This window comes from Lissotriton helveticus, chromosome 1_1 (genome assembly GCF_964261635.1).
Source record: "Lissotriton helveticus chromosome 1_1, aLisHel1.1, whole genome shotgun sequence".
Classification (NCBI taxonomy): Eukaryota; Metazoa; Chordata; class Amphibia; order Caudata; family Salamandridae; genus Lissotriton; species Lissotriton helveticus.
Genome location: NC_136057.1, coordinates 404255379 through 404278619, shown reverse-complemented (window position 1 = coordinate 404278619; position 23241 = coordinate 404255379). Strand labels below are relative to the sequence as shown.

General features: G+C 41.0%; 1 protein-coding gene across 1 annotated transcript in view; it reads right to left on the bottom strand.

Moving 5' to 3' along the window:
- Window positions 1-6620, bottom strand: part of LOC144769695 (uncharacterized) — a 206472-nt gene extending 199852 nt beyond the window's left edge. Inside the window, exon 1 of the mRNA XM_078653882.1 lies at window positions 6262-6620. The gene's annotated coding sequence lies outside the window, so the exon portion shown is untranslated. The remainder of the gene's footprint in view (window positions 1-6261) is intronic.
- Window positions 6621-23241: the final 16621 nt, after the last annotated feature.

Below are 23241 nucleotides of genomic sequence, written 5' to 3'. Positions count from 1 at the left end.
AATTCAATAAAAAGTTTAAAAAAAAGAAAATAGCTAGGTCTCAAGTGGTGAGGGAAAGTTCACAGATAAACAGGGTGGGGAACAAAAGGCAAGGACAGGTGAGGGCAAAGGTCAATAGCTAGGTAGAGTGGAGTGGGATAAGGGATAAGGGGAAAGGGGGAGGGGGAGGTAAGGTCAGGGGCGACACAGGAGAGTTTGCCTAAAGTCCTGCTGGGTAGGTGATGGTCAAGGAGGGAATCCAAAGTCCATCACCCTTTTAGCTCACAAGGTAGGGGAAAGGGGTGGAGTGGGAGGAGGGAGATACCGTCAGGAGAGACGCAGGAGAGTTCGCCCAAGGACTGGCTGGGTAGGTGATGGCCAAGGAGGGAATCCATAGCTCGTCTCCTCTTTAGCTCGCGAGGTAGCTCCACCGGCGTCAGTCAAAATAGCTGGGTCTCACATGTCGATGGAGGGATCATAGAGTCAATGACTGGGGCGTCCGTCTTGAGGACAGGCAGGGGGGGATGAGTCCTTGATATACGAATTCAGAGGGTCCCCATAATTTTTAATAAATCCGGATGAAAGGGGGTGCAAACTAAGAATAGGATCGGCATGATGAATAGAACCAGGGTCTGCATGTCTTTAGGGGGTCTGTTCAGGATAGAGCTTGTCCAATTACTGAGCCTTTCAAGGGAGAGGCAGCTTCTTGAGACCCCAGCATTCTTCTATGGATCTTCGCTCGCATCTCTACTTCAGTGCAATCGGCAGCTCGGTCGGCACTCCCGCTGTCACCACACCGCATCTCCACATGAATTAACTGCGGCGCCGAACACTGCCAGGCCTCCCAGCGCTCATCTGCTAGCACCGCTATCAGCTCGTCAGTGATGAGTGATGTCGGGTTTCCGGTTACCGGTGTATTTAACCTATCATTTCCTGGACTCACAAAGCAATGATGTCTGGGAGTTGTAGTTTCCGTAATATCGAATAGTTTATTGCGCCTCATTGACAGTGTAACATGATGGCTGGGGACACAGTCTGGCTTATTGTACATTGCATTCTGATAGTTGTAGTATCAGGAAAAGGGCCAAACCCCTTTTGTCAAAATATAACTTTCTAAAAGAGGCATTTTCAGACCTGCAATTCAAAAACCAGCGTTACTAAAAGATGTGTTTTCAAATAATGAGTCCAGAGATACCTAACTCCAATTTCCTATCTGCTCTCAATGGGAAATTAAACTTAAAAGATGTTTTAAGGCAGTCCCCATGTTAACCTATGGGAGAGATAGGCCTTGCTGTAGTGAAAAACAAATGTAGAAGTGTTTCCAAGATATATAAAACTCAAAAGTATATGTCCTACTTTTTAAATTCACTGCACCCTGCCCTTGTGGCTATCTAGCGCCTACCCTAGTGGTGACTTACATGTAATAAAAGTAAGGTTTGGGGACTGGCAAGTAGTTTAACTTGCCAGATCGAAATGGCAGTTTAAAACGGCACACACAGTAACTGCAATTGCAGGCCTGAGCCATGTTTTGATGGCTTCTGAGTGGGTGGCACAATCAGTGCTGCAGGCCCACTAGTTTAGAACAAAAAATTGTTTGGCCGTGCGGTATTAATTACTGCATTCGAAAAACCACTTTAACAACTCTAGTGGTTTGGTGTCTTTATTGTTGTCTTTATTGCACCTTTCCTTTCTTCATTTGTTTATAGTACATTAAACATTTGAGTCATGTCATAGAGAAGAACAATGATTTTTGGAAATATTCAACACAACATCAAAAAATAACAGCACAATTGATGTTCGGCGAGTAAATAACCAATAAATTGAAAAAACATGACAGGAACTGACAACAAACAGTTGACCAGTCCTAAATTTGACAACAAAACAATGGCGGCACAGATTGTTTACATTTTCACACTCCTGCAGCCTGCCATACACAGCTAGACAATGCATGTTCTACGAGTAAATTGGTTATTTACTCGTAGAACGTCAATTTTTTTTTTTTTGGTTTTTAGAAGACCTTTATTGTGCATAAGTTTGTCATCATACAGTTTACATTTTACGGCTCACAGGGGTCAGCCGAGCAGAGAACAATCAAGTAAATCTTTAACTGGATGACACAGCCATTTAGCCGGCAACCCGGGGGTCCGGCGGCGAATCTTATGAAAATGCGTTGGCAGTCACCTGGTATCCAGCTGTATAAGCGATAGATCTTATGATTTTGTCTTTCGTTGTTAAGATTAGCATTGCAGTTTTCACCCAGCATTAGAGCCAGTATGGTAATCCCCCAAATCCCCACAGATAGCGTAGAAAGCAGCTGAGGTTAGGCAATAGTGGGGGGGATTATCGATAGATGTTTCACCAAATTCGTGTTCATAATGCTTTCTGGGGAGTGGCAAAATGTATATTGGTATAGCTCACTGAGGCATAGGGGCAAGCGGTTATGTTCGACGGGGCTAGTCTGCAGTCCTTTTGATCAAGGCCGGGATATCCAGCAGTGTGGCGCCTGTGTGTTTCCCCAGTGTTGTTATAGTGAGGTCGCGAAGGATGAGGCGGTGGTCAATATACAGCACAGCATATCCTTGGCTAGCGTGTGTGAGGTGGAATACAAGTCCGTATCTCTCGTAGTGTGTAAGTGTCATCGTGTCTCCGCAGTTAGTGGGTAGCATGAGGTCAATAAGGTATCGCTTCCTGTTAGTGACATGTTGCATCTAGTGTCCTCGTTTGAAATAAGAAAGGGGGCCTGGTCGGGGAACATGACCAGTGAACAAACTGTTCCCATGTCCATACCATGGCGGGGAAAACCTGGGGTCGGGAAGGGAGCGAGGTCAAAAGGGGGGTGGGGGGGAGATCATCATGGGGTCTCATGTGCTGCAGCAATCGCGAGGCGGGGCATGGCAGGGTATCTTGCAGTGTGAATGGAGAAATGGGGGGGGTTGTTCCCGGGTTGGGGCTGTTAGGCGTTGCCTGTAGTGCATAGTCTGAGCGCGGGTTAGTGTTCCGCGGGGTGTTGGTGCAGTCCGTAGGTGTGGTGTTCGTCCTCCTGCATGGGGGAGGGGGTGTTTTCCTGTCAGTATCTACAATCGGCGTGGGTAGGCTGTGGCAAGAGCAGTGGTGCGCGCGCGGCGAGGGCGTCTGGTATATGGCGGAGAAGTGTAAGTACCTGTATCCGTTAGTGTAGGGCGTAAGGCCGGAAGAGGTGAGGGGGTGGGGGAGAGGGGTACAGTGCCGTGTTCGCTCTCGGTACTGGTTGGCATCATAAGGGCTATGATGCCTGTTATCTCAAGTGATCCCCCGCTCCCGGCAGGCGTGTTGGAATGCCTTAAGGAGGTCATCCCAGAGCTGAGCAATAGGGAATTTTCAGAGTCCCGCAGTTTCCTCTCGGAGGAGCACCGTGCCTTCCGCTCGTGCCCAGTTGGTAAAGGAGGCGCGCCAGTGCCGAGTGTGTGGGGGGGTCGCGGCTTTCCAATGCTTAGTAAGCAGGCGTTTGGCCATTATAAGTCCCATGTCCCAGAAGCGCGTCCGCACTTTGTTAAGTCTTGTGCGCTTATACAGCCCCAAGATACATGCTTCCCACGTGCTTGGTATCTGCTCGTCAGTGCTACGTGTGAGCAGAGTTACGACTTCGTCCCAGTATGTGTGTATGTCAGGACAGTGCCATAGCATGTGTAAAAGGTCTGCTCCGGTCAGAGAGCAGCGTGGACAGGCGGCATCAGTGGTTGAAAAGTATCTATTTATTTTGTCGGGCGTGAGATAGGCACGGTGCAAGATGTAGAATTGAATAATTTTGAAGCGGGGGTTGCGTGGGATATATGTCGGTCCGGCTAAGATCATCGCCCATTCTTTGTCAGTCCATTCCCTTCCCCTATCTGTCGCCCACTTTTCCCGTAGCGGCGACGTGGATGGTTGCGAGTGTGTCTGTAGGGCCTGAGCCAGCCAGTGGATGACGTGCGAGCCGTTACCCATAACATACAGATACTGCATGAAGCTGTGCATTGGCAATTCCTCAGTCACGTCGCCCCAGGAGGCAGTAACTGTGCGTAAGAGAGTCGCGTGCAGCAGGAACTGACGTCGTAGAACGTCAATTATGCTGTTATTTTTTGATGTTGTGTTCAATATTGCTAAAAATCATTGTTCTTCTCCATGACATGACTCAAATGTTTAATGTACTATAAACAAATGAAGGAAAGGTGTAATAAAGACACCAAATCACTCTAGTTGCCAAAGTGGTTTCTCAAACGAAGTAATTCATAACGCATGCCTAAACAATTTTTTGTTCTAAACTATAGTTGTGGACTAGTTTGGGTGTCAGGATTGGCCCAAACCCTCATAGTTAAAAAAACAGGCCCATTAGTAGCATTTAATTAAATGCCCTGGGCACATATAGTGTAGTTTACTAGGGATTTATAAGTAAATTAAATATGCTAATTGTGGATAAGCCAATGTTACCATGTTTAGAGTACAAAACGTATGCACTTTAGCCAGGTTAGCAGCAGCAAAGTGCCCAGGGTCCTAAAGCCAGCAAAAATGAAGTCAGGAAAACAGGAGGTCAGGAGTCAAAAGTCAGGGGAAACCACGCCAAGGTTGCTAGGTCAACCACAGGTTAAGAATACTAATCTGGGTAGAAGCTAAGCAAAAATGAAGTCAGCAAAACAAGAGGCCAGGAGTAATAAAGTTAGGTGAAACCACACCACGGATGCCCGGTCAAACACAGGTTGAGGATACTCCTCTTGGTAGAAGCTAAGATGTGATTGACAAAGTCTTAAGCCAGTGACTGAACGAATCTGGCTAAAAGAAAGATAGAGGTTGAAAGTGGTGGACCCAAAGTGTACTGCATGTAAACAGTGGATCTGTTAAAATAGCTGCAACGCAGACCAAAAATTTATATTCTTCTGTTATGTTGGACTTCTTTACAACCTAGGGATCCCCTAAATATAATCCTACCTTTTTAAGATGTTGTCTTGAAAGTGCCTAGTTTAGAGAAGAGTTCTCCAAAGTCGGTCATGGAGGGTTTGGATCTATGCCAGATTTTTAAGATAACTACATTTATCTAAATGGGGATATGTTAATAATCTTGAATCGGTCCGGACCTCCAGGACTGACTTTAGAGAACCTTTGTGATGAGCAACGCAGAGCAGTTACAATTATTCTGCCAAAGGTTATACCCTATAAAATATGCTTTTAAACTCATAAGGACAAAGTGGTCATGAAAAGCAATACCATTGTATGACCAATGGAGGGTGAAAGGCAGCCGTAGGCAAAAGGCGGATACTCTTCCTTGATGAATGTGTGACTACAGGGGGCATCATGACCACCTTCCCTTCATGAGCTTTAAACCCAGCTCTTATAAAAGGATACCTTAGATAATCTGTTGACGTTTCAATAAAATATAGATTCACTAACACGCAATCTTCATTTGGCACTAAAAATTAGTTCACCCCCCTGAGCCTCAAGGTTGTTCACAAAGCCATGTGCAATTTGTCTGTCCTTTCAGGAAAGTCTACTCCTCTTATGCCCTCAAGAAAGCACCAATGCGGAGCAAGGTTTATCCATATTGACAATGTAGGGGAAACTGTTTGCAAAGCTGCCGCCCTTGTAGCTACATAAACATGGAAGGTGGATGGCCATGTCACCCGCAGGGGGGCACTAAATAGGATAACCCTTTATTGTTTCCTCACTGCCCTGGGATAGTATTATGTAAGTGGCTACCTGGCATAGTAAAGTAGTCACGGCCCGCGCGAGATTACGCCTCCCCAACCCCAGGTGTATGACGCCAATTCCAACATGGGGAGGGGGATCAGCCAGGGTATTTAAGTGGGGAGCTCGCCACCTGGATATTGCTCTTTTCTAGTCTCCACACAATTTTTGGTGGCACCAAAAAGTCTCCATCTGAAAAAGAAATCCCTTTCCACTGAGAATGTTGTCAGCACTCTTGTGGACTCTTCCCACCCACAGCACTCAGTATGAATGGAAGCGTTCATGCAGGATGCCTACACTAATGATGTCATGGTCACTATATATTACAGTAGTGTAGATGCTTTGATCTAGTTATTCAAATTGTTTTAGTCTTTTCCTTGTTGTCGAAAGCTTAAGTCTCTCACAAAGGGTGTTTCAAAATATGGCTTATCACTCACAACTTCTGGCATTCTGAAAATCTCTCATTTATTGACCGAGATTACATCACCTGCTTTAAATACATCCAGGAATTAGGTATCCCAACAATCTGTCAGTTTCTGCCAAATACGCGCTCATGTTCGCTGATACCTTTTGAATGCGGTTTTATACCTTGTGTGACTGGAGCTCTCGTTAGGAGCACGTCTTCTTTGTCTGGCTCTGTTGCAAAAGACCTCTGAGAGAAAAGAAACCCGCGTCGCTGATGTTTCGAGTCATGATGAGGTGATAAATCGTGGGTTTTAGCACGTTAGTTCCCAGAGAGGCAGCCGGAAGTTCATGCGTCTGACATAATGAAAGGCCGCGGTCGGCTTTGAAGGCGCTCACTTCTGTGGCACTTCATCTTTCATCGCTGGCGTTCTCTCTCTCTGCCTCTAATGTCAGCTGTTTAACACCCTCGTCGATGGAAAGGTCGAGAAAGGTTCCCGAACTGTCATTAATAAAAAGTGTCAGGGTGCTGCTCTTTTGGAAAAGCCAAGACGTCTTAGCACGCGAGCAGGGCGCACGTCAGAGCGCCACGTACGGTCCAGCGTCATGTTACAAAGTGGGAATGACAAAGCTCTGTGTCTACTGGGCATTCGCCGTCAAATTAACCATCGCCTAAACGCGATAATTAGACTGTGCATTTCAGCTCACATCTATTTCACAGGGTCCCCAAAGTTACCATCTGAAATCATCTGCTCTGAAGCTTCGCTTGTGTTGTGTAATTGATTGAGAGGTTTTTTACAAAGTGCTCTCATGCCCTCCAGGGCACTGAAGAGTTTTAAGGTAAGAGAGTCACTGTGGGAATACTTAGGTTTTGACTTGTTTTGTGAGTAAGGTGAATGTCTCTTGTAGACTACAGTGGGATTAACCCCTCAGAAAATATTGCCTCTTCACAAATGTTTCTCCTTCATTGCCATCAAAAGGATCACCCAGCAAAAACATTGACCCCCAGATTCATCATTGTCATGTTTTGTGAGTCCTTAATAGCGATTATTAAGGAATCGCTATTAAAGACTCGCAAAACAGGATTCATGTAGAAATCGCAATATTATTTGCGATTTCTACTGCTTCCTTATTTGCGATTCGCAAATAAGGAAGCGATTTCAAGGGTGCCAGGGGTATCCAAAGGACAACCTGTAGCACCCCTGAAATGAAAATGTAGACTGACGTTGCACACACACATGTCCACAGGACATGTGTGTGTGTAACATACAACTTAGAAAAATGCACTAAAGTGCATTTTTCTAAGTTTTCGCTATTTACCACGAAGTTACACTTTGCGGTAAATAGCGGCCCCCATATTGCGAATTCGCAATTTCAAAAAGGTTCATGAATAGCATTTAAAGAATCTCTAATTGAGATTCCTTAAATGCAATTCTTCGCAATATAGCGATTTCTAGTATAGCGATTTTTGCATTTGGGATGATGAATCCCAAATGCAAAATTTGCGCTCGCAAAGGGCCAGATTCTCAGAATCTGGCCCTTTGCAAGACGATTTTAAAATGATGAATCTGGCCGTGAACTCCATCATTTTTTGGATTCTCTGTAGTCTGAGAGTGATGATCTATTCTATCTTTCAAGAGCTACAGAATGAACACAAATGTGACTTGGGTAGGCCTCGGCGAAACTCAGGGAGTTTTACTCCATGGAATGACACGGAGTTACAGAAAAACTCTGCAAAGATTCCAAGGCCAATGGGCCTAAAATGCTTGTCACGCTGCTCAAGCACTGATTTTAGTGCCGGTAGTGAGATCAGCGCTGAAAAATCAGCACTGAAAAATAAGTGCGAACAGCGCCACTCTATTTTCGAATTGAATTTGCTTCATAAAGCTTTTTGGAAGTTCCCCTAGAGGCTGAAAATTGCGCAAGGGGACTCCAAATCTCGCTCACACTCACCAGCTTGCATTCTGAAGCCTGGCGTTGTTCCTGTTATCATTGCATTGCCCAAATGGGAAAATAATTAAGCATGCAGTGATTGGCGGAATTTGGTGAGATCTCCGTGTTACGAGAGTAATGCGAGGTCACTAAAATTCCACTCGCAGATATAAACATTCCACCCAGGCCTAATCTTGGGTGCATGTCCACAATTACCTGGAAGCACCGTGAACAAATATGTTAAAATGAAATGCACGCAAAGAAAACAGATGCATATGAGCTGCACAAGTAATCTTCAACTGCACAGGAGTCAATAAAAGATGGAATGACAGAGCTATGAAATGAAATGAAAAATTATATTTGTATAGCGCCAGCCACCCGGAGGCCTCGCAGCGCTTCTATTGATAGCTAGGTGGGCCAGCAGGAAAGTTTAGCAGATTTTAGTGTATAGGTGTGTTTTCAGCGCTTTCCTGAAAGCCATCCTGTTTGGGTTCTCTCGCAGGGCAAGGGGGAGGGAGTTCCAGAGTCTGGCAGCCGTGTAGGAAAAAGAGCGGCCACCCCACCTCACTTTATTAATTTTAAATGTGGTCGCTAGATGCAATGATCCAGAACGGAGGGCTCTGGGGGGGACATAGGGCACTGCTAAGGGAAGCAGGATGGCAGGGCCAGTTTGATGAAAGGATTTGTGCACAATGCACATCGCCTTGAACTGAGCTCTGGCCGCCACTGGAAGCCAGTGTAGATCTTTTAAGGCATGCTTTGCCGACTGCCACCGTGGGATGTTGTACAGCAGGCGAGCAGCGCAGTTTTGTGTGACCTGAAGCTATAGTGGGCCACATGGTTTATAGCTACCTTCGAATGAAAATGATGGTCTGCATCAATTTACACAATCCGTAATTTTAACTAGATGAGTCTAACCTGCTAATTCTTCTATCTGTTACCGTTTTGTATTTACCTCATACTTCTTGCGATCTTGACCCCCTTTACTGCCTATTCATTTAATCTGCAATTTTAGTTCCCAGCATCTTTATGCTATGTTTAGTTTCTTTTTGTTTCCCAGCATTCCTTATTTAGAAGCAGTTCTGCTACAAGGAAAGGTGTATCAGGGATTTGGTTTGTTTTTCGGATAACCCCTGTTGCCTCCATGCTTTTTTGGTCACGTCTAGAGTCCGCACGCAATCGCTGCTCTGGTGAAGATCTACTGTAGTTCAGTATGTGAGGGAACCCTCGCACTCTCCCCTGCCCATATTTTTCATTGGCTTGTGTCTTTGTCCTTTGTAAATGCTGCTTCGGATTCGTTTATAGGCTTGTTAGTCCCTCCTTATAATGGCCATGTCGTATTTTGTATCCTCCACTGGCTACTGGCCCCTTTACGTAGAGTGTTACACAGTACGTGTTATTTAGACTGTGAGCACTACTTTCTTATATTAGGTTCTCCTACTCCCCCCTCTCTCCTGTTCTCTGTGCCTTCTCGCCCCCTCCCCCACACCTGTTGTTTGTGGCTTCTCGCCTCTCCCGCAATCCCGTTTTCCGTGCCTTATTACCCCCTCACTCCCGTTGTCCGTGCCCCGCCCTCCCTCCCGCTGTCCGTGCCTTCTCACCCCCTACACTAGCCCGCACTCCTGTTGTCTGTGTCCTAACCGTAAACTGACTGTCGCATGCACAACAATTTCAACCAAATACATTCTAAACTTTCTTCCCATTCCTCGTGAAGGCTAGGAAGAGCTTCACAAGGAACGGAAATAAAAGAAACACTACACATCCCCCCTTTTAAAAAACAAAATAACAATACAATTAATTACAAATATATGGCCACATGCATCAATCTTCCCGTTTGCGAATTCTTAATTGCGAAAATTAAGGAATCGCAATTAAGAATTCGCAAACGGCTATGCATCAAGAAATCACATTTTTTTTTGCGATTTCTTAATTTTCCTTAATTGCGATTCACAATTTGCGATTCACAATTAAGGAATCGCAAAATGAGAATGCAATTTCAAGGGTGCAAGGGGGGGGTCCAAAGGATCCCCCCCTGCACCCCTGAAATGTACCTTTAAGTACATTTGTCACACACACATGCCCCAAGGGTATGTGTGTGTGTAAAATGAAACTTTCAAAAATGCACTTTTGAAAGTTTTCGCAAATTACCATGAAGGTTAACTTCATGGTAATTTACCACTACCTATTTGCGATTTCGCAATTAAAAAAAAATCATGCATTGCATTTAAGAAATCTCAAAATTGCGATTTCTTAAATGCAATCGCAATTTAAGAAATCGCAAATAAATTGCGATTTCTTAAATTGCGAAAAAAGCAAAAAGCTTATGCATCCCAAAAAAGGGAATTGTATTCGCAAACGGCTGAATTTTGCGATTCGCACCGTTTGCGAATGTAAAAACCCTTGATGCATGTGCCCCATAGTCCTTCAAAACACTGGGAGGCTTGATGACCCTTTTTCCAAATGTATTTATTTATTTTATTTATTATGAGTCTTATATAGCGCGTGGTTACCCTTGGGCATCCGAGCGCTTGTCAAGGTATCCGCCGACCCGCTGCAAAGCCAGATCCAGCATCTTAAGAGGGGAAAAGAAGTGTTTTCAGAAGCTTCCGAAAACAAAAAGTACATGTCCAAATGTATTCATTTTGTGATGACTTCCTTGGAGCAATCTGAACACTGTTGAGAATCGTAGATAACTTTCTTTTGGGAATTCTTTATATAAATCTCCATAAGTGGTTGAGAATCAGCTAGAACAGAGTTACCAGGAGCATCACAAAGAGGTTGTTTACACAATGCTACTCTTTTAAGATTCCAACATTTTTCATCGTCTAAAAAGCTGCATTTTTTTTAAGTTGAACAATACGCTGTGGATCATAAAATTTGCTATTATTTTTAGAAATGAAACCAGGTTTTTTAACCCTAACCCATTGACCAATGGACAAACCTACATCATGAGTATTGTGTTTTTTATCATACAATTTTTTGTATTACTCATGCTTAGTATACAGATTTTCCATGACCTCAGCAGAGGGCCAACTAACAACTCCAAAACTTTTAATCCAACCTGGAAACCATTTAGCTATAGGTTTTCTTCCCCTCATAAGTTCAAAAGGAGAACATGTTGTAGAATCTGAAACTGAAACCCTGTAAAACCAAAGGGTTTTGAATATTTGTGTCTCCCAGGTAACATTGTTCTTAAAAGCTAATTGGATGGCTCCTTTTAAAACTCTGTTGTATATTTCAATTAATCCATTTCCACTCGGATTGTATAGTGAGGTGGTGTTATGAGTAATACCACACTTAGACAAATATTGAGTCATGACTTCAGAAGTAAACTGTACTCCATTATCACTAATGATTAAAGAAGGAGTCCCTTCACTGAGAAATACTTCATCAACATTTTTTATAATGGTGTTAGTATCTAAACTCTTTATGATTTTTATTATAGGCCACTTTGAAAATACATCCATCATGGAAGCAACATATTTACCAGAACTACCAACAGGGCCCATAATGTCTACTGCAACATTTTCCCAAGGATACTCAGGACACATAAAATCACTCATAAGTGGCCTTAAGGTTTCAAGAAATTTATCAGCTGAAACACATTTCAAAATCTCTTACAGCTCTCTCCAGCTCTATCTCCAATCCAGGACACCAAAATCTGCTCTTGATGATGGATTTAGTTTTATAAATTCCAAGATGGCCATTGTGACACGAAGCAATGATCTTACTTCTGAGGCTAAAAGGTGCCACTAACCTATTTCCTCTAATCAGATTACCGTCAAGATAAGCTAATTTGTTTCTAATTTAATAAAAAGGCTTCAATTCTTTAATCTCTATTTTACGTGGCCAACCTGAATTAACAAATTCCAAAACTTTCTTTAAATTATCATCTTTATCTAAAGCCTCTGTCCATTCTAATATTTGAATAGATTCCACACCATGATCTCATAAACATGCGACCTGAACATCCTGCATAAGGTTATCCTGATTTTGAACTAGCTGTGAAGAAAACCTTGAAAGAAAATCAGTGACTGCATTGTCCTTACCAGGAATGTAAACCACTTTGTAAATGTAGTCTAAAAGTCTCATTGAAATTCTTGCTAACCTAGCTGGAACATTAATCATACCAACATTGGACAATACTTTCACAAGAGGTTTATGATCACAATTGATAATCACTTCCTTCCCCCACACAAACGTTCTAAAGTGTTCTAAAGACAAGGCACAGGCAAGTGCTTCACGTTCAATAACTGCATATCTGCATTCAGCAGGGGACAAAGAGCTTGATGCTTAAGCTACAATATACTCTTGCCCATTCTCATCCACTTGTGATAGGACAGCACCAATGCTGGTGGCACTGGCATCCGTAGTTATAATATTTTTTCCACAAGGATCAAAACCTTGGAGAGCAGGAGCAAATACAATAGCACTTTTAATGTCATCAAACTCTTTTTGGCAAGAACCAGACCACAAAAATTCTACTTTGGAATTAAGAAGTTGTCTGATATGAAACGTTCTACTTGAGAAGTATTTTATGAATTTAGAAAAGAACTCTACCATGCCTAGAAAAGATTTGACATCATCTTTGCTTTTTGGGTTTGGAGCATCTGTTATAGAGGAAACTAAACTAACTTGGCCTTGGGTCTAATGCCCACTGCACTGATTTCATGTCCCAAATAATTCACACTAGTAGCAGCAAATTTGCACTTAGAATACGCTACAGTTAACCCAAATTTGTTTAACAAAGAAAGTACATGGACCAGTTTAGCTTTGTGATCAGAGTTGTCCTTCCCCATAACCAGAATATCATCCTGAAATATAAGGACATAATCCAAATGACCAAAAATGTTGTGCATAAGGCGCTGGAATACGGCAGCTGCTGAAGCCAGGCCAAATGGCATCCTAGTGCATCTAAAACAACCAATATGAGATATAAATGCAGTGAGGTCTTTGCTCCTGTCTGACAGAGAAATTAGGTGATACGCTTGAGATAAATCTATGGTTGGGAAAACTTGCATACCTTTAGTTTTAGAAATCATCTTGTTGATTTTAGGAAGCAGAAACTGATCAATTAGTATATTTGCATTTAAATGGCGCAAATCAATGCAAAGCCTAATTTTTCCATTGACCTTCCTAGCAGCGACCAATGGAGAAATCCATTGAGAACTCTCAATTGGCTCAATAACACCATCCTTGGATAATCTGCTTAACTCATTTGCAACTTCATCCCTAACAGCTAAAGCAATATTTCTCAATTTGTGCATTTTGGGAACTGCAACTGGTTTCAAATGGATGTAATGTTCAAAAACATCTAATTTGCCTAATGCGTCAGAAAAGACATTTGGAAAATCCTTACATACATTTTTTCCTAAAGAATCACCTTCATCCAAAATCAGAACTTGTTCAAAACCATTGGGGCCTAAAAATATATTAAGTTTCTTTTTGTCATTCCAACCATGGATGGACCCTTTTTTGATACATACATTTTACAAAGTGCACTTCTGTGCTTGAACCTGTAGAAAAGCTTTCAAAAACCTAATAACTCAATAGGATCTCCATTAAAATCCCAGGAGAGATGTCAGGAAGTGACAAATCTGAACCAATCTTTTTGATAAACTTTTCAATCCATACAGATTCATTAATATTGTAGAATGAGACCCTGAATCTGCAGCAATGGGAATATTAACGCCACCCATAAACATGGAGCACATAGGCTTGTTTGATTGATTATTACTGGAAATAATGAGGACAACTTTACCTCCAGATCTTGAAAGATCGTACTCATCATCAACACTGTCTTCGTTATTAGAATTTAACTCCCCTTCTTCAATACATTTGACCTCTACTAGTTTTCCTATCATGACATAACCTGCTGAAATGGCCAACTTTTACACAAAATGTACAAGAATATCTTAACTGCAGGACACTTTTTGTCATTTGCAAGATGGTTCTTACTGTCACATCTGTAACAACGTAACTCTTTTTTATTAGAATTATTCTCTTTTTTTACTACTAACTCTATTAGCAGGACTTACTTTGGGTTTGTTAGATAATAGTCTGACCACAGTTTCTTTTGCAAGTGTTTCTTGTTGTGAAACTTGAGGACTCTTGAGTGCCTTAGCACATCTTCTGGGCAATTCACCTTTACGTGCTACTGCAAGAACATCCTTAAGGGGATTCTCACCATTTACCCAAAGTCTATCTTGTATAGAAGAATCATAAGAATGCATCAAAATTTAGTCTCTTATTAATTCCTCTTCAATTACGTCAAATCTACAATCAATGGCAAGCTTTTGAAGAGCCTTGGCATAATCATCAATAGACTCACTTTTAAGTTGTTTCCTCTGAAAAAGTTTAAAACGTGTGACACCAATACATACTTTGGGAGAAAAATAATTATCTAAATGCTTAATAGCTTGATTAAACACATTATCATCAGCACCAGCAGAGTCCTTGTTTAATTTGTTATACATTCATAACCCTTCTGGACCTAAACTATGCATCAATGAGCCTTTTTTCTTTCATGAGATAATTTTTTGGCATGATCGATAGTAAAAAGCTAATACATAAAATACTGCTTCCATTGTATCCAGGGAACAGGAGGATCACCAGGAATACATAAAACCTCTTTTGGTGGATTTACTGTGATGTTAGTAAGTGGGGCAGACATAATGGAATTCTGAAGCACCTTTAAACAGGTTTTGTAACTCTTAACAAAACATTATAGTTTAATGAAATAATGACACCTATGTATAATAATTATTGTGGAATAATAATTAAAAAACAGTTTTAAAATGATAAATACGTTATAGCTTATGAATGTACTGAATTAAATATCAATAATAACTAAAAAGAGCTGGTAAATTGAGAAAAGTGAACCCAATAAATGGTAAAGAGTCCACAAAATATAATGCTGTGTGAATCAGCGAAGAGTTTATACATTTAAATAATTAACTTGCTGCTTGAACTCCAAAAGGCAAAGTCTCACCTTCCTGTTGAGAAAGAAGAAAGAAACTCACCACCAAAGAGTTAAATGAAGGTTTGGATAATTGCAAGGAGCATCAGGGGTTAACTGTGAGGCAAACGTGAAGACTCCGGTAATGTTTGCCACACAAATTGACAAACCGCTGCACAGTGAAGATCACGGAACACGCACTGCACAACCGTAACTCCAGCAATGTTCACCAATTAAATTACCACACTTGCGCAGTGAAGATCAAAGAACATGTACTGCACAAATGCGATTGGTGGTAGGTGGATGACAGAATCCAGTAACGATGAAGAATAAATTTACTCCGTAAGAGAGGCGGGTAAACTGTAAGTCAACCAATCAGATGAGCCGAAACAGTACGAAGGAAATCATGTGATTTCATCAGGAAATTAATTAAAAATAGACTCGTAGGGCTCTATCGTCTTATATGGATAAGATCGTCGCCAATAAACGTGTAGTGAAGACTGACACGTTAAGTTGAAGGAAAATGAAGGTTTTATTCAGGAGATGAACCAGACGAAGAAGAAGCAGCCTCCAGGAGTAGATCCAAGCTTAATCTAACTCCAGTAAGTCTGCTAACCGTGATCTCAAATCTAAACATTACACAAAATCCTAACTGTAAACTTACTGTCGCATGCACAACAATTTCAACCAAATACATTCTAAACATTCTTCCCGTTCCTGGTGAAGTTTACGAAGAGCTTCACGAGGAACAGAAATAAAAGAAACACTACACACATGCCTTCCTTTCTTGTTTTTTGGCAGCCTCTGGCACTAAATAGGTGCCACATGCCTTCCTTTTGATCAGCGTACCCGCCAATGGCAGCAGCACACATTTTTTTAATGAGAACTGTCTTTTGTTTGTTTCAGTAACAACAAAGAACTGAAACGGAAGATAAACTTGTGTGGCTTGTAACGAATGGAGCGTAAAATATACTCAGCATATGTACAACAATTAGGAAAAGGGCGACCCATCAGATTGCTTTGGGTTTTTAAATAAAGGATAAAAATAAATGTAAGAATAATTTTGCCATACCCTTTTAGGCTGTATTTTGCAATGAAATGTAATTTGAATTTAGGAAATAAAGTGTGCATGTGACAAACATATTAACATTTTAAAAGAAACATAAACATGTTATTGAAGAAATTGACATTCATTTTTACAATTTAAAAATAGTAGTTCTATCATGGCCGCTCAATTATCTTGATTCAGTGGTACATGCTGCCGCCGCCTTGCAAAAACTGACTGTGGTTGGGAGCATTGCTAGAAGAGAAAGGCGTTTATTTGGTAATGAGAACGTCACTCTTGGGTCGGAAGGGGCTCAAACGGTGCAGAATCACTTTCTCATTGGTGGAGAGAGAGAGAGAGAGAGACGCCTTCAACCAGAGAAAAAGGCGGTGAGTAGATATGGGAAAACCCTGTATGCTTTTGAGAGCGGCCAGTTTAGGGTGTCTGTGTTTTACGGAGGCGGAAATCCTGTTATAATGCTTACGATAAGGGATAAAGCATCAGGCAGTGTTTGTCGTTCCTACCTCTTGGTAATGGATTAGCAGGGGCGGCATTAACGTCAGCCCAAGAAAAATGCCGCTAGCTTCTAGCTGGTATTAAAATCCAGTGCTGTTCAGTTGGCTCTTCGTCCATCTAGGCCTCGGTGCCTGCCGGGCCTTTGATACATTCTTTCCTGAGCTTCGACCAGTCCATACCATCAAACTGCGCTTGGAAGTTATTTGTGCAAACACACGCGGTTTTACAACCGCATGGATAAAATAGATAGAATCGTGATTTAGCCTAACATTAACACGGGCTCACAGCCAACAATACCCGCGCCACGCTGTAAACGTTTTAACTATCAGCGTAGCACCCGCTCCACAAACACAGCACTTTGTTGAACTTTTTCAAGTCGTATTACTTGTTTAAGTAGTAGTGCAACTTTACATTTGCTCGCTTTCACACTCCTAATAAATGATATTCTGAACGTGGTTTTGCTTTGCTTTTATGTCACGGATTGCATCTGTAGAAGTGCATATGTACCATAATCAGATAAAGCTTGAAAAATGTCCATGGTTAATTAGGAAAAGAACTGAGTACCAGCCTAGGAATGTGTGGATGCATGTTAGTTCATTCTTATCTTCTGGTATTTTCCCTGTTGAATGCACACATTGTTAATGAAAATGATGTGCCCTTCAAACTGGAAGCAAATGACTCATCCACCTTGAGAATCACTGAGGCTTAATAGCAGTAATGCCATTGCATACAAATGTTTTCAAGTATGACACATAACACCACAAATCGCAGCAGCTAAACTGAGCAGCTCAAAGCGCTAGAAAGAGGAAGCGATACCCATCAATCCAATTGGTCTACCAGGGTAAGGCTTAAGTCAGATCGCAAAGTTTTGTCATCAATTGCTAACCCAACAGACAGAAGTTTGACATTTCAGCTGAAACGGAGGCTATGGTAATAAATTTACCATATAGTAAAAAAATAAACTTCTGAGTGAGCAGGCAAGGCTGAACAGTTTGTTAAGCGTGAAAACCTTGGACACAGTTTGAGAACTGGTATTGGAGCTTGCGTTTAACCTTCCAAAGGTCAGACCCTTCAAGGACAGACACCATTGTCACAGACGTCCACTGAATCTAGTGCTACGCAGTACCAGGGGCAAACCTTGTGTAGAAATACACAATATTTCATTGCACCTGGGCCTGAGATTAAAATAAATGGGTTTACAGGGATAACACATACTGTCCATGAATATAACTATAGGCAGTAAACATATTTCATCATAAAACCCAAGCAGAAAGAGTTTGCTCCATGCTTTGACATAGGCTTTTTACATGCAAAAGAAGCCCTCTGCTACAACATTTTCATATAGTGTATTAGCCATTATCCGCAAAAGCCACTCCGTACTGTTTGAAGCTTGAGAGTCAGTTGATGGTGTGCATTCTAGAAGGATTCCTTGGTGGAAATTTAAAGTTGTGTCTGTTTCACAAACCATTACTTACTGTGATCCAGATGTCACTTTGCTCTGTTTGTGTCTGTTTACATGTCTCTTGACTACCCTCATTCCGTACACAAGAAGTGTTCTAGTAGTGTTGTGCAAAGTTCATTTAAAATAGAAATGTCACTGCACCTCCGAATGAGCTTGGATAGTTGCACAGTGGCATCTTACCTAATCACATTCACAGGCAAGCATAACCTGGTTGACGCATGGCATACGACTTCTGCACATCTAGGTCCAATAGTAATACAAAACTTTATTTCCAGATGTATATCTGGGTTTATGTCTGGCAAAGGTGGCCTGGTCTATTCGCAGGATGGTTAAGCAATTCCCTGTAGCACCTATAATAGCAAATATCTACACTTTATTGGTATGTTTGGAAATGAATTCGTTGCTTACTCTTCCCTAACTTACGTCAATCATTTTGAGTTGTGATGGCTATACAGTGGCTGTTTTCCCTTCGATTGCCCATCACAGTGTTATTTTCCAGGTGGCCCAGTTGGTACTTGATAGCATTTTGCAGAGAAATGCTGTGTTTGTTTCATGCAACATCCATAAAAAACGTTTCTTTTACATCAAAATACGACCTGACATAAGAAATGGGAGAGTTTCACAGACTATTTCCAGTAATATTAGTCACCTGCTGCTGTTACAATATGGAAAACACCACGCTATCCCTGAATCCACAACATGCCACATGATTCCACTCATCGCAATTATATACCACACCATGCCACATAATTCTACACAACGCCCTACACAATTCACCACATAGCACAATTACACTCCACATAATACCACCCAACACTACATAATCCACCTCCACATAATTGAACTCTACTCCATACCACTTACATACAAACCACATAAATCCAGTCTGTGCCACATTGCAGCACTCCACATAATACACTTTACACCATGCCACATAATACAACTCTACACAGTTTTCACTCAATGCCACACACTTCCACACCACGCAATTCAACTCTACACATTTCCATTGCACACCACATAATTCAACAAACAACATAATTCAACTCAACAGCACATTTACACAAAATAACACACCACATACATCCAATCCACACCACAACATTCCACATCATGGCACAAAATTCAACAGAACTAAATTCCACTGCATACCAGTTGCCTATTTGTCCCGGTCGACCTCCATATTAAATAATTATTAGAACAATTAAATCTAATAGGTATACTGTGCAAGCCTGCCCCAACTTTAAATACAATTTTTTAGAGAAACCTCAGTGTGGGCTTAAATGGCTGCATCAGTATATTAGTTCCTATCAGAATTTAAATCGTAATGCTCTACTTTTCGTAACCCCACTGCTATAGAAGTCACACCATACGAGAAGAAAACTTCTCTTAGAATAAAGAAATAATGAAAAGGAGCATATAATCAAATATAGTACATTTATAGTTTATAAACAATAACAAATCCATGCGATTTGAAACAAAATTAAAGTGGGGGAGTCTTGAAATTTATTTTCTTCATATAATCTTTATTTTTATTTCCAATCAGAAGCATAAAGCCCAGTCAACCCGTTACGTCCAATAGATGAACTTCATCAGGGCTGTAAAACAGTTAAAAAACATTATAGATATTATCCAAAAATGAAATATATATATATTTACACAATGTCTTTCGAAGAAGACCTATAAGTATCAAAGGAGAAAAAAGTGGACATCCACAGATTTATAATCCACAAATATATAAGGTATTCTACGTCCCATTTATAATACCTGAAAAAATAGTGAATGAGGTACTTCCTATGATTTGAAGTACAGCAGTACTGAAGGTGATTATGATGGTTGGAAACATTAGCTCATCAATCCACTAAGGGTCTATTAAAGAAAATATTTATATAAGTAGCACTCACATGTGAATCAGATCACGATGATCAGCAAAGCAATCTATTTTTTCTTTTTTTTTTATGAATGTGAAATCTTGAAAGCCAAGAATCTCGTGATGTTAACAATATATATCAAAGCTAAAAAAAGAGAGCAAAATCTGTCATGGCTATAATCAATACATCCATCCATTAATCTATGAGAGGGCAGCAAGTTAATTATTCTAAAATATGTTGATTACCCACTTAAATTATATGCCATTTAGTTTACACTTCCAAACACCTAATAAGTCTAATAGGATCATTCTTGAAAGAACAGAACTCACTTGGGAACAGCTCATGTAAATCACCAAACAAGTTTGGTGGTCTATATAAATATGCATCAATATTCCAATCGCACCAACGTCTTCTGGATTTTCTAAGGATTTTTGCCTTCTATCCATGCTATGCTAAAAGGGGTAGAACAAACCCTATCTTTAGAAAGTACCGTCCGTCTGACCGTGGTGTCTTCTGTCAAACTTCAGGGAGTATTTATAAAAGTAGTTAGCCAATCAAAGGCAAGAAAACCTTGTCATATTAAAGTCACCCTCTTTAAAGCTCCAATCACTATTGTTGTAACAATATAGAAAACCAATTCGATCCTTTCTAACAAAAATCCAAATTTAACCCAAGTTCCCTCTCTGGTCCGGGTAAAATGCAACAATCAAAAGTGAGAAGTGTGTTGTCTACAAGAAAGACATTGAGCCAATCGCTACAAGAAAAACAGTAAACCAATCACCAATGTTCTACAATTCCTAGGCAAAGAAAAGAGGAAGTCTATTTACATACATATGGTTCCCTCTCTGGTCCACTCGATGTATCGCCCAATCAAAAATGCACAAGTTTCCCTTCAATCCAAAACATGTAAATTGAAAGATCCGAACGAGTTCGTCATTGCAAATCCGTACTCCAATTACATTCAAGCAAGTTAATCTTATTCCAAAATGACATGCAATCCAACCAACCTCAGGAGACTGACCCAAGGGTGCCAGCAAGTTCATAGTACTTTCCTCTGAATCGCACAGACTTGCCCAAACAATTCAATCTAGTGGAATGTTGCTCTTACTGTCACTTCCTTTCCAGTGCAGCTCAGAGAGAATTTTATGGCAAGAGCACGTTACTCACCGTAACAGTCATACCTCCATTTCCTGTGCAAATGTAACGAAAAAAACAAATCCAACCAATCATTAAGATTCCAAAATAAGATAAAGATCTTCAAGAAAAGCACAAAGTTGTTATCATTTTCAAAATTCCCAACGTTTAAAAATTAGGTTGCAGATCATTCCAAACTGAGAGTGAAATACCCATACAATTTTGAATACAAATAGTTCAAATCTCATCTTATTTCAAACTTGTTTTAGTCATTTCCTTACTCGTAAGATATTTTAAATTAACAGTATACGTCTCTAGAGTGCAAGCTCTAAATGTCTTTCTAAATTCTGGGAAAGAGTAACTGTGTTAATTAAGATGTACACAGGATATACACATGATATAGTCCTTCACAGCCCTGATGAAGTCCATCTACTGGACGAAATGAGTTGGCTGGGCTTTATGCTTCTGATTGGAAATAAAGATTATCAGGCACATGCATCAAGTTAGGATTTTGCGAATCCTTAATTGTCCTTAATCACAATTAAGGACACGCAAATGCCTATGCATGTAGGAATCGCTATAAAAATAGCGATTCCTACACATTCCTTAATTGCGAGTCGCAAATTGCGATTCACAAATAAGGAATGGCTTCCCATTCATTCCTATGGGCCTACAGGCCCATAGGAATAAATTGGAAATTGCATGTGCAATTTGCGAGTACCAATTGGTACTCGCAAATTGCGCATGCAATTTCAAGGGTGTTAAAAGGACAACCTGTTGCACCCTTGAAATTGATCTGCGCACAAATGTTGCACACACACATGTCCCAAGCACATGTGTGTGTGTAACCTACAACTTTGAAAAATGCACTTGAATGCAGTTTTTAAAGTTTTTGCAATTTACCATGAAGTTCAACTTCATGGTAATTTGCGACCCCTAGTAGCGAAGTCGCTACTTCAAAGTGGTTCTTGCATTGCATTTAAGGAATATTCCTTAATGCAATCGCAATTTGAGAACTCGCAATTAATTGCGAAATCCAAATTGCAAGGGCCTTGACCCTAGATGCATCGCAAAAGCTAATTTTGCAATCGCAAACAGCCGATTTTTGCAAGTCGCACTGTTTGTGATCGTAAAAAGCTTTGATGCATGTGCCTATAAATGAAGAAAAGACATTTCAAGACCCCCACACTTTAATTTTGTTTCAAATCGCATGAATTTTATATTGTTTATCATCTATCAATGTACAATATTTGATTATATGCTCCTTTTCATTATAACTCCTCTGCATATCATTCCACAGCACACAATACCATTCAAAATAATTACAGTCCATGACACACAATCCCGCTCCACATAATTCCAGTACACTTAATACCACATAATTACTATCCACATAATTCAACTGCACACATTGCCATATTACTCCACTACACAAATCCGCTCCACACCACACAATTCCACTATACACAATTCCACAACTAACGATTACAATCCAACTCACATATTAACACTACACATCAAATACATTTAATCCAAAAATAAAAGGTATAGGTAAAAACATTGTCATTTACGTCATTAGCTCTAACTCACATATGCGAGACCTATATGCATTGCAAATGCTTGATGTTTGTTCCCTCCTCCCCATGGGTTGACTCGCTAACCACATTCTAATCACAGTTGGCTATTCAGTGTACCCTGTTCCGTAGCCATGCAGCGAGTGCACTATTTACCGAGACAAAATACAATGAAGTAAGACCATCTTTTCTTTGTTCCCTGTGCCTCCTCTTCTAAGCCCAAGTGCCTGCCGCGCCACCCACTCCTCTTTATTTTGCAGGTGGTTCCACATATATTCTGAGGAGGTATGAGCACAGGCCAATGTCTCCTTATTCAGGATACAGACACCAAGAAGGAATGGGAGTAGGCAACTGAGAAAGTATACTTTCCTGCCTCTCATTGAGCTTGGTGAGACCTTTCAAAGACAGCCAAAATAGGAATCTCCCCTCTTGCGGCATACAGATGCAGTCCACACTCGCTGAGGGCGGGACACAATGACAGCCCTGCGCCCCACATCATCCCCTGGCGTTAGCAGCTCAACAATCCTGCACTGCCTCCAGGAATGGACAAATCACTTTACTACAGTGAAGCCTCACCACCTTAGGGCAATGCATCATCCCCGAGCGTCAGCGTGCCAGCAAACAGCATAGCAGTAAGGAGCCGACGCATCATCTGCCTTTGCAATGCCTTCCCT